We start from the raw sequence: 16,765 nt of genomic DNA, 5'->3' as shown, positions 1-16,765 counted from the left end.
AGAAAGAAATACGGTCGGCCGGTGTGGCCGTGCGGTTCTAGGCGCTTCAATTTGGAACCGCGTGACCGCTACGGTCGCAGGTTCGAATCCTGCCTCGGGCATCGATGTGTCTGATGTCCTTAGGTTAGTTAGGTTTAAGTAGTTCTACGTTCTAGGGGACTGATGACCACAGATGTTAAGTCCCATAGTGCTCAGAGCCATTTGAACCATTTGAACCAAAGAAATACGGAAAGTTTACAATACAGCTATGCATACATTTTTTGAGTAATTATTACGTAATTTCTAATGACGTCATTTGGAGTCATTGATGCATTAGTATCTATGAGGTATGCAAAAATGAATTTGTATAATAAGAGTGAATTGTGTTTGTTCTTATATAATATTTCGTAGTTTTCATTCTTGCATCACAGTTTCTTTATAGGTTAAGCGTGGAAAACATTAAGCTCTACAGGATGATGAAATTCTTCATCTTCTTCTGTGAGGCGATGACTCTGAAATATCAGATGACGAAATTGTTTTGGATGATCAAAGTGACTATGATCCATCAGTACAGCAAGTATTGCCTCTACAGACAGAACCTGAACTGGACAGTTTAGAAGACTCTCTTACTGATGATGAAATTCCCCTATTTGTACGCCTTGAAACTTTAGGAGCAGGAAATGAAAATTGCATGAGCTGTATGTGGATATGCAAGGATCTGCAGGCTATGGATCTTCAGTGTGCTGTGTAGTTTTCGGATCCACCAAGTGAAGAACATTCTCCGCTCCAATATTTTGAAAGTTTTATTGATGATTGTATAATTCACAATTTAGTTACGCAGACAAATCTATACTCTACTCAAGTGTTACGACAAAGTATAAACACTAGTGCCAATGAAATAAGACAGTTCATTCACTTCATTCACATTTATTTACTAAGTGGTATTGTGAATGTGCCGAGTTACAAGATGTATTGGGCAAATGAGACAAGGTATTATCAGATAGCTGTCATGATGCCACTCCGTCGATTTTACAAGTTGGGGAGGTATTTGCACGTGAACGATAATGCAAAATGCTTCAAATGGCTCTGAGCACTATGGGACTTAACATCTGAGGTCATCAGTCTCCAAGAACTTAGAACTACTTAAACCTAACTAATCTAAGGACATCACACACATCCATGCCCGAGGCAGGATTCGAACCTGCGACCGTAGCGGTCTCGCGGTTCCAGACTGAAGCACCTAGAACCGCTCGGCCACCAGCGGCCGGCGCGATAACGCAAATATGTTACCTTGGGATGACCCTCAACATGGCAAGTTGTTCAAGGCCAGGTCAGTTTTAGATCAACTAAAGAACAATTTTCTAAAAACCAAAGTTGAAGAATACAACAGTATTGATGAACTTATTATTCCTCTAAAATCACATCCATCTCTGCGCCAGTATATAAAATCAAAGCCACACAAATGGGGCATAAAAGTATTTGCTTGAGCTGGTGTAAGTGACTACATTTAGGGATTTTGAAGTGTATGTTGGGATGGGAACAAACACTACAAGTAATCCTGAGTTACGAATGAGTGGAAATATAGTGATTTGGCTGACTGAGAATTTGCCTAGGCACGCCAATTTCAAATTCTTCATGGACAATTGGTTTACTTCCCTCAACCTAACAGTAAAGCTTATAAATGAAGGAATATATGTTGTGTGAACCATAAGAAAAAACAGATTGTGTGGATACCGTCTGAAAAATGATGCAGAAGTGAAAAAAGAAGGCAGAGGAACCTGTGGTTACCGTGTAGATGATAAAAACAAAATTATAATTTTGAAATGGTATGACAATAAAGCTTTTCACCTGATTTCTACCTATAAAGGCAAGGAACCTGTTGAAAATGTGGAACGTTGGAGTAAGAAGAAATATCGTTTATAGACATTCCACGTCCCAATATTGTGCAGGAATATAATATGGACATGGGAGCAGTGGACGTCCATGATATTTTGGTCCAAATATGCAGAATGAACATAAAAAGCAAGATGTACTATCTGAGAATTGTTTTCCATTTCATAGACATGGCTTGTGTGAACGCTTGGCTGCCTTACAGGCGACATTGCGCTCAGAAAAATCAGAAATATACACCACTGCTGAAGTTTTGAGCAGAAATAGCAAGTGACTTGCTGAAGAAAGGAATTGGTACACCTGCAAGAAAGAGGGACCATCCAGCCAGAGACTCTCCAAGTCTACCTGCTCCCAAAAGAAAGCCTAAGACAATTCACCCAGTCGCTAACGTGCGCTTTGACCAAATAGGACACTGGCCAGAGCATTTAGAATCAAAATCAAGATGCAGACTTTGTATAAAGGCATATTCAAGAGTTACATGCTCCAAGTGCAATGTTGCATTGTGCTGTAACAAACAAAACAACTGTTTCAGAAATTTTCATTGTAAATAAATCAGTAAAAAATCAATTTTGTAGTATGGTTTTGTGTTAAAATTAAATGGAAGGTTCAAACAAACATGCTGTTTTATTCCTTAAAAAAACAATAAAGTGTCTTAACACTTACTAATAAAATAAATAAGAAATTAGTTTATGTATTTATACTGACAACTTTACACCTAAATAATACTTACGGTGAATTTCTGTGACAATGATGCCATTTGGAATCATTATTTTATTTATTAACCAATAGCTTCAAAAGAAATTTTGCAATGGATACGGCATATGTTCAACATATACAGTAAATACTCATCATAAAAAAATTTTCCCCAATTTTTTTCTAAATGTGACGCAAAAGGGGTTAATGGTGATGCATTTGTTATACACTGAAGCACCAAAGAACAGGTACAGGCATGCATATCCAAATATGGAGATACATAAACAGGCAGATTTCAATGTTGGGCCATCAACAAGTCTCAGCATGCGAACCATTCAACGAAACATCACAGATGTAGGCTTTCGGAGCCGAAGACCCACTCGTATACCTTTGATGACTGCATGACACAAGGCTTTACACCTCGCCTGGGCCCGTTAACACCGACATTGGACTGTTCATGACTGGAAACATGATGCCAGGTCGGACAGATGGACGTGTACAGTTATGGAGACAACCTCTTGAAACCATGGCCCTTCCATGTCAGCAGGGGACTGTTCAAACTGGTGGAGGCTATGTAATGGTGTGGGGCGTGTGCATTTGGAATGAAATGGCCCACCTAATACGTCTATATACGACTCTGACAGGTGACACGCACGCATCACCTGCATCCATTCACATCCATTGTGCATTCTGACGGACTTGGGCAATTCCAGCAGGACAATGCGACAGCCCACACGAACAGAATTTCTACAGAGTGGCTCCAGGAACACTCTTCTGAGTTTAAACACTTCCGCTCGCCACTAAACTCCCCAGCACGAAAATTACTGAGCATATCTGGGATGCTTTTCAACTTGTTGTTCAGAAGAGATTTCCACCCCCTCGTACTCTTACGGATTGATGGACAGCCCTGCAGGATTGATGGTATCATATCTCTCCAGCACTACTTCAGACATTAGTCGAGTCCATGCCACGTCGTGTTGCGCCACTTCTGCTTGCTCGCGGGGGTCCTACACGGTATTAGGCAGGCGTACCAGTTTCTTTGGCTCTTTAGTGTATTTACGTACCTTCAGCAGCCAGTCTGCAGTGACGGACAAAAAATTGCCAGACAAAACAATATTTACTGTAGAGTAATGACATTTCGGGGATACGTTTGTCTAGGTAACATAATTAAGTGATTAACCATGTAAGAACACAGGTCAGTGTCAGCGCGAGGTAAACCCCTGCAAATCTGAACTGATAGTACATTAAAAACCGGCGTAACCGGCAGAATGTTAAATGTAAGCATACAAATGTAGTGTGTTTCCAGGTGCCAGATACCAGTTTGTAGGATGGAGTTCCATGCCTGCTCCATTTGCTCGCTCAATACAGGGACGGTTAATGCTGTTTGTGGATGAGGCTCGACTTGTCTTCCGATGACATCCCATGTGTGCTCGATTGGAGACAGAGCTGGTGACCGACACTCTGTAGAGCAGTGGTTCCCAACCTTTGTTACACGATCACCCCTGAGTGCAATCAAACATTAGCAAGTACCCCAGTCCTAGACCCCCTGCCATCTGTTGCCCCTACTCTCCCACGTTTTCACCAACTTTAGTACCTAACTAAACTGTAGAATGAAAGACTTTTCTTAGAAGACTTTTATTTTCAAAATGATGAAAGATGAATGATATTTAGTGTGTGTGTGTGTGTGTGTGTGTGTGTGTGTGTCTGCGTGTGTGTGCATGTGAGTGTGTGTGCATGAGAGTGTGTGTGCATGTGTGTGAGTGTGCGTGTGTGTGAGTGTGCGTGTGTGTGAGTTAGCGTGAGTGTCTGTGGGCGAGAGTGTCTGTGTGTGTGTATTCATGTGTTAGAATGAATGATGAAGTAATTCGCGGTGCATGACAAGTGCTACCCGTAGCTCCTTCTCAGAAAAGAAAGCTGAGTATCCACAGTGAGGGTGCAGACTTGTTACAAAATATGTTTCCCCCGCATTACTCCTCTCTGTTGCACGACTTGCGTCACCTGCACACTGAAACTCCATTTAAAATGAAACGAGATCATATGTGTGCACTATGTTTACTGTTCGTGAATCACTTCATTACTGCACTGCTTACTTTTGAACTGAAATTAAACTGGACGTCTTCAGGCTGTCAATGCTTTGTGTCTAACCATTCTAATAATAACAATTAAACTGGGTGCAGCAATCTATGTTGTTACTGTTATGTTGTGCTGTCATTTAATTCATGCCGGCCGAAGTGGCCGTGCGGTTAAAGGCGCTGCAGTCTGGAACCGCAAGACCGCTACGGTCGCAGGTTCGAATCCTGCCTCGGGCATGGATGTTTGTGATGTCCTTAGGTTAGTTAGGTTTAACTAGTTCTAAGTTCTAGGGGACTAATGACCTCAGCAGTTGAGTCCCATAGTGCTCAGAGCCATTTGAACCATTTAATTCATCTATCTATTTCGAAACAAGTAATGAAGCAATTTCTGGACTAGTTCAGGTACTATCTACAACACGGAAAAGATATTTTCCTGAGATATTTAGCATTTGTTACGTATACGACTCACTTTTATCATCAGCAATGTATGGGATAAAGCACAACATATTTGTGTAGTGGATGGACTATGTGAGGAACCTGTAAACTTCATCGCATAATGCTACTAACTGAGAAGAAGTAATCACTGATAACCTATATGATCAGCATTAAAGTCTTACAGAATTGTAATAATAGTAACGATCTTTTGAAAATAATTTAGTTTCGTGGCTGAAATAGAATACAATCCTTTAGTTTTTACCCCTCATAAAATTTCGTTTCACCCCTCATGGGTTAATTAACCCAGGTTGGGAACCACTGCTGTAGAGCATGTTAGATTACAACAGCGGTATGTAGGCGAGCATTATCCTGTTGGAAAAAACCCCTGGAGCACTTTTCATGGATGGCAGTATGACAGGTCGAATCACAAGACTGACGTACTAATTTATAGTCAGGGTGCGTGCGATAACCACGATAATGCTCCTGTCGTCATGCAAAATCACGCCCTTGACCACAACTATAGGTGCACGTCCTGTGTGTGTAACACTGGCCCTTCTTTGAGTTCTCGCTTGACACCACTGAAGTCGCAAATGGCTGTTGTTTGTGGTCAGTGGAATGCAAGTTACGGGGCGTCTGGTTCGGAGATGTCCTTGAAGCAACCAATCTGTTACAGGTCACTGTGTCACTGTGGTGACAACTGCTGCTCGAATTGCCGCTGCAGACGCCGTATGATCCGCCACGAGACAGTCCAGAGCCCAGTCTTCTTGCTACCGTAGCTTCCCGAGACCAACCCTGCCAGCCATCATCTACAGTTGCTACATTCCTGCCAAGTCTTCCTGCAATATCAGAGAAGGAAGATCCAGATTCTCGTAGCCCTATTGCACGATTTCGTTCAAACTCAGTGAGCTGTTGCTAATGGCGTCGTCGTTGTCTGAAAAACTCTCTTCACTAACATCAACTCCCTACATCCACCTTCCAAGATAACAAACGTTCATGACCATTACTGCCCGTATTTGAAACCAACCTGATTGGCATCCTCATAGGGTCGCGACTAGAACCACACTTATCCGTCTGGCGTCACACTTCAATAGGCGTCATCTTTCGAATGTAGAAACATGCCTACCAACTTTCGTTTATCTCACACAACTCCTTCTTGGTGATGCGATTTTTTTCCGGCAGTGTTTGTTAATTATATTTATTAACTATGAAAAATTTGATTTGCATCCAGCATTTGCAGTCACTATGAAAAGATCTTCAAAAACGTGTTTGCCTCCGTAGGTGAGTTAGCTCGCCTCCAGCGGCGGCGCGGCTCGGACGCCTGTTTACGTTCATGCAGCGGAGCGTTTGGCTCACGAGGTTGTCTACCTCTTGTGCTTCCCGCGAGTAACTACGTTGTAGAATGAGATTTTCACTCTGCAGCGGAGTGTGCGCTGATATGAAACTCCCTGGCAGATTAAAACTGTGTGCCGGGCCGAGACACGAACTCGGGACCTTTGGCTTTCGCGGGCAAGTGCTCTACCAACTGAGCTACCCAAGCACGACTCACGCCTCGTCCTCACAGCTTTACTTCTGCCAGTACCTCGTCTCCAACCTTCCAAACTGTGACACTTCCATTTCAAACAGAGGATGAAATAGAAAGCAATACTCCTCCTTATCAGGGGGCTCAGGCATTCTGTTTTATGTGGTGCAGCTGCGAGCTACAGTGCTGTGACGCGAGGATTTTAATGTATAGCAGGGCTACAAATATGTACATGCAAACTAGTAAGAAACTACACTGAGGTGACAAAAGTTATGGGATAGCGTTATGCACAAACATAATTGGCAGTAGTGTGGCGTACGTAAGGTGTAAGAGGGCAGTGCATTGGCGGAGTAGTCATTTGCTGTCGGGTGATTCCCCATGAACCATGGACCTTGCCGTTGGTGGGGAGGCTTGCGTGCCTCATCGATACAGATAGCCGTACCGTAGGTACAACCACAACGGAGGGGTATCTGTTGAGAGGCCAGACAAACGTGTGGTTCCTGAAGAGGGGCAGCAGCCTTTTCAGTAGTTGCAAGGGCAACAGTCTGGATGATTGACTGATCTGGCCTTGTAACAATAACCAAAACGGCCTTGCTGTGCTGGTACTGCGAACGGCTGAAAGCAAGGGGAAACTACGGCCGTAATTTTTCCCGAGGGCATGCAGCTTTACTGTATGATTAAATGATGATGGCGTCCTCTTGGGTAAAATATTCCGGAGGTAAAATAGTCCCCCATTCGGATCTCCGGGCGGGGACTACTCAAGAGGATGTCGTTATCAGGAGAAAGAAAACTGGCGTTCTACGGATCGGAGCGTGGAATGTCAGGTCCCTTAATCGGGCAGGTAGGTTAGAAAATTTGAAAAGGGAAATGGATAGGTTAAAGTTAGATATAGTGGGAATTAGTGAAGTTCGGTGGCAGGAGGAACAAGACTTCTGGTCAGGTGACTACAGGGTTATAAACACAAAGTCAAATAGGGGTAATGCAGGAGTAGGTTTAATAATGAATAGGAAAATAGGAACGCGGGTAAGCTACTACAAACAGCTTAGTGAACGCATTATTGTGGCCAAGATAGATACGAAGCCCACACCTACTACAGTAGTACAAGTTTATATGCCAACTAGCTCTGCAGATGACGAAGAAATTGAAGAAATGTATGATGAAATAAAAGAAATTATTCAGATAGTGAAGGGAGACGAAAATTTAATAGTTATGGGTGACTGGAATTCGAGTGTAGGAAAAGGGAGAGAAGGAAACGTAGTAGGTGAATATGGATTGGGGCTAAGAAATGAAAGAGGAAGCCGCCTGGTAGAATTTTGCACAGAGCACAATTTAATCATAGCTAACACTTGGTTTAAGAATCATGATAGAAGGTTGTATACATGGAAGAACCCTGGAGATACTAAAAGGTATCAGATTGATTATATAATGGTAAGACAGAGATTCAGGAACCAGGTTTTAAATTGTAAGACATTTCCAGGGGCAGATGTGGACTCTGACCACAATCTATTGGTTATGACCTGTAGATTAAAACTGAAGAAACTGCAAAAAGGTGGGAATTTAAGGAGATGGGACCTGGATAAACTGAAAGAACCAGAGGTTGTACAGAGTTTCAGGGAGAGCATAAGGGAACAATTGACAGGAATGGGGGAAAGAAATACAGTAGAAGAAGAATGGGTAGCTCTGAGGGATGAAGTAGTGAAGGCAGCAGAGGATCAAGTAGGTAAAAAGACGAGGGCTAGTAGAAATCCTTGGGTAACAGAAGAAATATTGAATTTAATTGATGAAAGGAGAAAATATAAAAATGCAGTAAATGAAGCAGGCAAAAAGGAATACAAACGTCTCAAAAATGAGATCGACAGGAAGTGCAAAATGGCTAAGCAGGGATGGCTAGAGGACAAATGTAAGGATGTAGAGGCTTATCTTACTAGGGGTAAGATAGATACTGCCTACAGGAAAATTAAAGAGACCTTTGGAGATAAGAGAACCACTTGTATGAACATCAAGAGCTCAGATGGAAACCCAGTTCTAAGCAAAGAAGAGAAAGCAGAAAGGTGGAAGGAGTATATAGAGGGTCTATACAAGGGCGATGTACTTGAGGACAATATTATGGAAATGGAAGAGGATGTAGATGAAGATGAAATGGGAGATACGATACTGCGTGAAGAGTTTGACAGAGCACTGAAAGACCTGAGTCGAAACAAGGCCCCCGGAGTAGACAACATTCCATCGGAACTACTGACGGCCTTGGGAGAGCCAGTCCTGACAAAACTCTACCATCTGGTGAGCAAGATGTATGAGACAGGCGAAATACCCTCAGACTTCAAGAAGAATATAATAATTCCAATCCCAAAGAAAGCAGGTGTTGACAGATGTGAGAATTACCGAACAATCAGTTTAATAAGCCACAGCTGCAAAATACTAACACGAATTCTTTACAGACGAATGGAAAAACTAGTAGAAGCCGACCTCGGGGAAGATCAGTTTGGATTCCGTAGAAATACTGGGACACGTGAGGCAATACTGACCGTATGACTTATCTTAGAAGAAAGATTAAGGAAAGGCAAACCTACGTTTCTAGCATTTGTAGACTTAGAGAAAGCTTTTGACAATGTTGACTGGAATACTCTCTTTCAAATTCTAAAGGTGGCGGGGGTAAAATACAGGGAGCGAAAGGCTATTTACAATTTGTACAGAAAGCAGATGGCAGTTATAAGAGTCGAGGGACATGAAAGGGAAGCAGTGGTTGGGAAGGGAGTAAGACAGGGTTGTAGCCTCTCCCCGATGTTATTCAATCTGTATATTGAGCAAGCAGTAAAGGAAACAAAAGAAAAATTCGGAGTAGGTATTAAAATCCATGGAGAAGAAATAAAAACTTTGAGGTTCGCCGATGACATTGTAATTCTGTCAGAGACAGCAAAGGACTTGGAAGAGCAGTTGAATGGAATGGATGGTGTCTTGAAAGGAGGATATAAGATGAACATCAACAAAAGCAAAACAAGGATAATGGAATGTAGTCGAATTAAGTCTGGTGATGTTGAGGGTATTAGATTAGGAAATGAGACACTTAAAGTAGTAAAGGAGTTTTGCTATTTGGGGAGCAAAATAACTGATGATGGTCGAAGTAGAGAGGATATAAAATGTAGACTGGCAATGGCAAGGAAAGCGTTTCTGAAGAAGAAAAATTTGTTAACATCGAGTATAGATTTAAGTGTCAGGAAGTCTTTTCTGAAAGTATTTGTATGGAGTGTAGCCATGTATGGAAGTGAAACATGGACGATAAATAGTTTGGACAAGAAGAGAATAGAAGCTTTCGAAATGTGGTGCTACAGAAGAATGCTGAAGATTAGATGGGTAGATCACATAACTAATGAGGAGGTACTGAACAGGATTGGGGAGAAGAGGAGTTTGTGGCACAACTTGACCAGAAGAAGGGATCGGTTGGTAGGACATGTTCTGAGGCATCAAGGGATCACCAATTTAGTATTGGAGGGCAGCGTGGAGGGTAAAAATCGTAGGGGGAGACCAAGAGATGCATACACTAAGCAGATTCAGAAGGATGTAGGTTGCAGTAGGTACTGGGAGATGAAGAAGCTTGCGCAGGATAGAGTAGCATGGAGAGCTGCATCAAACCAGTCTCAGGACTGAAGACCACAACAACAACAACGATTCATTTCAAAAACTTTCAGTCGGTGATTATGGCCACACGACAGGACTTAACAGACTTCGAACGTGGAATGATAGTTGGAGCTAGACGCATGGGACATTCCATTTCGCAAATCGTTAGGGACTTCTACATTCCGACAGTACCGAATTTCAGGCATTGCCTCTCACTACGGACAAACCAGTGGCTGATGGCCTTCACTTAACGACCGAGAGCAGGGGCGTTTGTGTGGAGTTGTTGGTGCTAACACACAAGCAACACTGTGTGAAATAACGGCAGAAATCAACGGGAACGTACAACGAATGTAGCCGTTAGGACAGTGCGACGGGGCTATGGCAGCAGAAGACTGACCCGAGTGCCTTTGCTAACAGCGCTACATCGCTTGCAGTGCCTATCCTGAGCTCTGACTGTATGAGTTGGACCCTACACGACTGGAAAACCGTGGCTGGTCAGATGAGTCAACAACGCACTGCACAAGCTACTAGTCACTCCATAATAGTGTCAGCTGTGTTTACACAGAATGGGGTGGGTCCTCTGGTCGAACTGAACTGATCATTGACTGGAGATGGTTATCTTCAAATAACTGGAGACCATTTACAGCCATTCATGTAGTCCATGTTCCCATACAGCCATGCAATTTTTATGAACGACAATGTGCCATGTCGGCGGGCCATAAGTGTTCGTGACTGGTTTGAAGGATATTTTCGACAATTCGAGCTAATGATATGATGACACAGATCTCCTGACATGAATCCTATCCAGCATTTATGGGACACAATCGAGAGGTCAGATCGTGCACAAAATCCTACCCTGGTGCAACTTCGCAATTATGGTCGGCTATAGAGGCAACATGGCTTATAATTTCTGGAAGGGTTTCCAGTGACTTGTTAAGTGCATATCACGTGGAGTTGCTGCACTGTGCCGATGTAAAGGGAGTCCACCACGATGTTAGGAGGTATCAAATGACTTCTGACACCTCAGTGTTATTACGTACGTAGTTTTACATTTCTCATGTGATAACTACAACTTTATGGCTTCCCCTCCAATATGGAATATTCGTGGAAATCCTTCTGAAAAGCGTTTGTGGTCGACAGCGAAATGCAGCGAGTGCAGGAGAGGGCGGGGGGCTACTCACAGAGGGCGCCGAAGAGGACGGCGGCGGCGGTGAGGGCGACCCTCCTGGCCAGCGGGGGCGGCAGCGCGTCGCGCTCCAGCAGCGCCCAGCGGCTCAGCAGCTGCGGCCAGCGGCGCGACAGCCGCGCGAACACCAGCTGCGACAGCAGCGCGTTCCCGTAGAACGCCATGCCCCACGCCGCCTCGTCCAGCCCGTCTGCAACGACACGTCAGCCACACCACTCAGCGCTGTTGTTTTGTGTAACTATGTGGGCAGGTATACATACCTACATCAGAATAAACTGACAAGGGAACCTCCCCATCGCATCACCTTCAGATTTAGTTATAAGTTGGCACAGTGGATAGGCCTTGAAAAACTGAACACAGATCAATCGAGAAAACAGGAAGAAATTGTGTGCAACTATGAAAAAAATAAGCAAAAATACAAACTGAGTAGTCCATGCGCAAGATAAGCAACATCATGGAGAGTGTGAGCTCAGGAGCGCCGTGGTCCCGTGGTTAGCGTAAGCAGCTACTATGGAACGAGAGGTTCTTGGTTCAAGTCTTCCCTCGAGTGAAAAGTTTAAATGGTTCAAATGGCTCTGAGCACTAGAACTTAGAACTACTTAAACCTAACTAACCTAAGGACATCACACATAGCCATGCCCGAGGCAGGATTCGAACCTGCGACCGTAGCAGTCGCACGGTTCCGGACTGCGCGCCTAGAACCGCGAGACCACCGCGGCCGGCCTGAAAAGTTTACTTTCTTTATTTTCGCAAAGTTATGATCTGTACGTTAGTTCATTGACGTCTCTGTTCACTGTAATAAGTTTAGTGTCTGTGTTTTGCTGGATTCATATTGCCCACGGAATACATCTCACGCATTTACTGCACTCTTCGTCGAAAGTAGCGAACAGTTAACTGCCAGCCAGGGAGCCTCGTTAGCAGGAATATTCTCTCTTCCGTGCTCTGTAGTCGACTGACGTCGTGTGTTTCGATGTTTGTTTAGGTGTAGCGTCCCCATACTACGGCGCAGTTACCTCGCATCGGACGGACGGACGGACAGATAATAATTGTCTGAAAATAAAAAATTAAACTTTTCACTCGAGGGAAGACTTGAACCAAGGAACTCTCATTCCGGAGCTGCTCACGCTAAGCACGGGACCACGGCGTTCCCGAGCTCACACTATCCTTGATGTTGCCTGTCTTGCGCATGGACTAGTCAGTTTGTATATTTTGCTTATTTTTTCATAGTTCCACACAACTTCTTCCTGTTTTCTCGATTGATCTGTGTTCAGTTTTTCAAGGCCTATCCACTGTGCCAACTTATAACTAAATCTGAGGGGTGTGCGATGGGCAGGTTCCCTTGTGAGCATGGAAGGAGGGCGGGGGATTGTTGAGAGTTTGCCATTACACACAAATTAAGTGTGGCTGTGACAGCAGCAGTTGCGCGGTTCCCTACTGAGCAGAGCTCACGCTGGGCGCAGGGCGACTCCATTCCGTTGTTCCAGGGGGGCGGCCCTCTCAGTTGACTGTCACCTGCCGACCTGTGCACTTGTAACATTCTTGTAGTTGTTTCCAGGGCTCTCGAGTGTCCAACCGGATGCGATCGTTGAAGTCCCACCATGTTTCGACGAATAACCTTTCCGCCATCATCAGGTGATGATACTCATTGTCGGTATTATTTATGTCCGGCAGTCGGACTTCGATTCCCTGCGCCAACGGTCCTACTGCGGCCTCCTCCATTCTGATTACGAGCGCCGACGCTCCGATTGCGGCCGCCGACAATCTGTTCGCGGTCGCCAACCCAAGTCCGCGCCGTCACCGGCATCGCGCCGGGTGGTGGAAGATGCAAAATCCCGTGGAGTGTCCCCGGCGGCCGTCGTGGAAAGCTCTTGTGTTCGCATTCTACCGTATGCAGGTAACGTGACGTCAAAAATTGTGAGACTCCTAAAACAACACAAAATTGACACGGTCTACCGACCACCGTCCAAGATACGCGCCTTAATGGGGATGGTGAAAGACAGATTTGGCCTCAAGAAAGCGGGCGTATATAATATTCCATGTGGCTGTGGCAAAACCTACATTGGTCAAACGATCCGAACAGTCGAAGACCGCTGCAAAGAACACCAAAGCCAAACGCGCCTATGCCAGCCCAACAAATCGGCACTTGCAGAACACTGCTTGGAAACTGGACACAACGCGAAATACGAAGAGACCAAGACTCTGGCCTCTACAAGCCTCTACTGGGACCGCCTCTTCAAGGAGGCCATTGAAATTTGTGTAACGGACAATCTCATAAACCGAGACACAGGTTTTCAGCTGAGCAAGGCCTGGAAACCCTTACTTAGCTCCATCAAAGAGTCACGCCTCAAGCGAGGACAAGATCTTTCCACGACGGCCACCGGGGACACTCCACGGGATTTTGCATCTTCCACCACCCGGCGCGACGCCTGGGTCGGCGCCCGCAAACGGGTTGTCTGCGGCCGCAATCTAAGCGTCGGCGCTCGCAATCGGAATGTCGGCGGCCGCCATCGAACCGTCGGTGCAGGGAATCGAAGCCCCACCGACGGACATAAATAACACCGACAATGAGCAGACAGACACTCCGACGGCCCCCCTGGTGCGCACTGCGCACTGCGCATTACGTGGACGACACAGCCTTCTGCACGAGAAATGCGAACAAGGACCTGGTCATTCGTAGGCTACAAAGGGTTTTAGACGACACAGTAACCTGGGCCCGTCGCTGGCGCATCACCACCAACTCTGAAAAGACGCAGGCAATGCTGATTATCCGCAGGCTCGGAAGGCGCGAACCTCCTCAACGTCCCCCCATCCACCTTCACCTAAACGGAACCCAACTCCCCTAGCGCAGAACCGCCAAGTACCTTGGCGTAACCTTGGACTCTCGTCTTACGTGGAAACCCCACATAGACGAGGTCCACAGGAAGGTCTGTGCCAGAATGTCCATCCTATACCCTATCCAGAACTCAACCAGCTCCCTTCCCTGCCCAGTAGCAGTAAATGTGTACCAGGCCCTGATCCGGCCAGTAATGGAATATGCGTGCCCTGTCTGGCGATACGCGGTAAAGCAGCACCTGGACAAACTCCAGAGGCTGCAGAACCGCGCCCTCAGAAGGGCACTGCACTTACCTCTTCGATTCCCCACAGACGATCTGCACGCCGCAGCCGAAATCCCACTCCTGAGAGAGCGTTTCCAAGATCTGGCAAGGGCCTTCTATGACGGTTCTTCCAGATCGGGAAACGCCCTCATCCGCTCCCTAGGTCGGTATGACATGTCCCGCGACAAGAACAAGCACCCTATGACGATCTTCGACGATTAAGTCGAAGAGAAAATCCCAATACCAAATCCCAAATCCTGCTCCTTGCCCATATAACACCAAACATCTCGCCAACCACAGGCAAATACCAGACACGTACAGAACAGTCATTACATATCACAGACACCAAAAAAGTACAGAAAAAATCAAACACACACGTATACAGGGGAGTAAAATCGGAAAGGCTACAAACTCCTCCTCACACTTCCCCAAAGAGGGGAAAGTAAAAGATGAGTGCAGCAGCAGACAGACCATTCCATCGGAACCACCTGATGATGGCGGAAAGGTTATTCGCCGAAATATCGTGGGACGTCAACGATCGCATCCGGCTGGACACCCGGGAGCCCTGGAAAACAACACATAGGCCGGGAAAGCCCCGATCACACATTCTTGTAGTTATTTATTGATTACACACAGTGTCACTACATTCATTATGCACCATAGGTGCATCGAAAGTTCTTCCTAATGAGGGGCACGTGATTACATACAGTGCCATTAAATTTATGTCAAAAGAGACAAAGAAGGAAGCAATAATATTATTAAGAAATTTGGTTTGGAGGAAAAATGTAGAAGAATAAGAAAATTTCATGTTATAACACGGAAGCTAACTACCGTACGAGTACTAAACCTGGCAGCATTAATGTCAAGGACATGGAGAAGAGAAGTAATGCAGAATCAATTCAACTGAAACACTTTTAATGTGCTGCTACGGTACATCATACCATTACATACCGATACCGTTACTGCTACAAAAGGAGCCCATTATGGCGTCCATCAATGTCCAGAAGAGTCTGAAAGCGCAAAACTGCAGTTTTTACAGGAGAACGAAGCATGCCCGTAGGTATGCTGCCTAACTCTATTGATAAGCTGCGCTTCAGATCATCACATGTGTGAATGTTCCCCTGGTAAACCCTGTCCTTCAGGTAGCCCCAAAACCAGAAATCACAGGGAGTGAGATCAGGTGATCGTGCCAGCCAAGCATTTGGAAACGATCGTCTGATAATTAGATCGTTTCCAAATGCGTTTCAGAGAAGCAGGTGAACTTCACAAGGGATGTGCGGTGAGGCCACATCTTGCATGAGAACTGTTGAGTTCAATGGGTCCCTCTCCTCTCGCGCGGGTACGACGTGCTGGCGACGCATATCGAAGTAACGCTGGCCAGTCACACTGCACTTCTTCAACCCTTGAGCGCCAACCTATGCAAAAAAAGAATGGGCCAATGATGAACGTAGTGAAATCATGCCCTACAGTGACACGATCATCACACAGAGGAACTTCATGCACAGTGACTGGAGGTCCTCAAGCTTGGCAATTCTGTGTGTTCATCTTACCCACCAGAAAAAAAAATGAGCTTCATCTGTCCATAGTATGGTCCAGGGCCAGCCCTCATCAGCTACAATTCTTGTGAGAAATTGGACAGCGAAGTCAACGCGTCGTTGTGCGTCCTGTAGTGCAAGCTGCTGTGCGATGTGGAAATTGTATGGATATCATTTGAGAATGGTTCGAAGCACCTTCCTTACGGCAGACCAGGGGTAGTTCAACTGTAGTGACACAGCACGAACACTGCCTGACGATCGGGAATTGTGAGCAGCATTGTCTGCCATAGTAACAGTCATGTCATCAACCACCTGTGGTGCAAATGGTCGTCGGCCTCTTACCGGAGCGACGCCCAGTTGTCCAGTTGATTCCAACTTCTTCATCATGCTCTGCACAGTAGGTGGAGGAAGAGGAGCCTCCGGTAATTTTTTCAGCCGGCGATATTCTCGAAGTCCAGCTGCAGCATTACTGTTGTTTTGAAAATAGAACTTCACCAATAATGCTTTGCTCCTTTCGTCCAAGCTCACGTTGACAGATCAACAAATGCACTGCGACTGGTCATGTGTGTGAGACTATGAATCACAATGACTGATCATTGCACCTGGTGGCCGTTGTTGGAATTGGACTGTGGCGCTGTGACACATGGAAATCATGCACTCCATACTCTGGACATTAATGTTACCAGGTTTGGTATTCTTACTGTAATTAGTTTCAGTGTTATAACGTGTTAAATAGAGAACATTTA

This window comes from Schistocerca nitens, chromosome 2, assembly GCF_023898315.1.
Source record: "Schistocerca nitens isolate TAMUIC-IGC-003100 chromosome 2, iqSchNite1.1, whole genome shotgun sequence".
Classification (NCBI taxonomy): Eukaryota; Metazoa; Arthropoda; class Insecta; order Orthoptera; family Acrididae; genus Schistocerca; species Schistocerca nitens.
Note: the sequence above shows the minus strand (reverse complement) of the source record.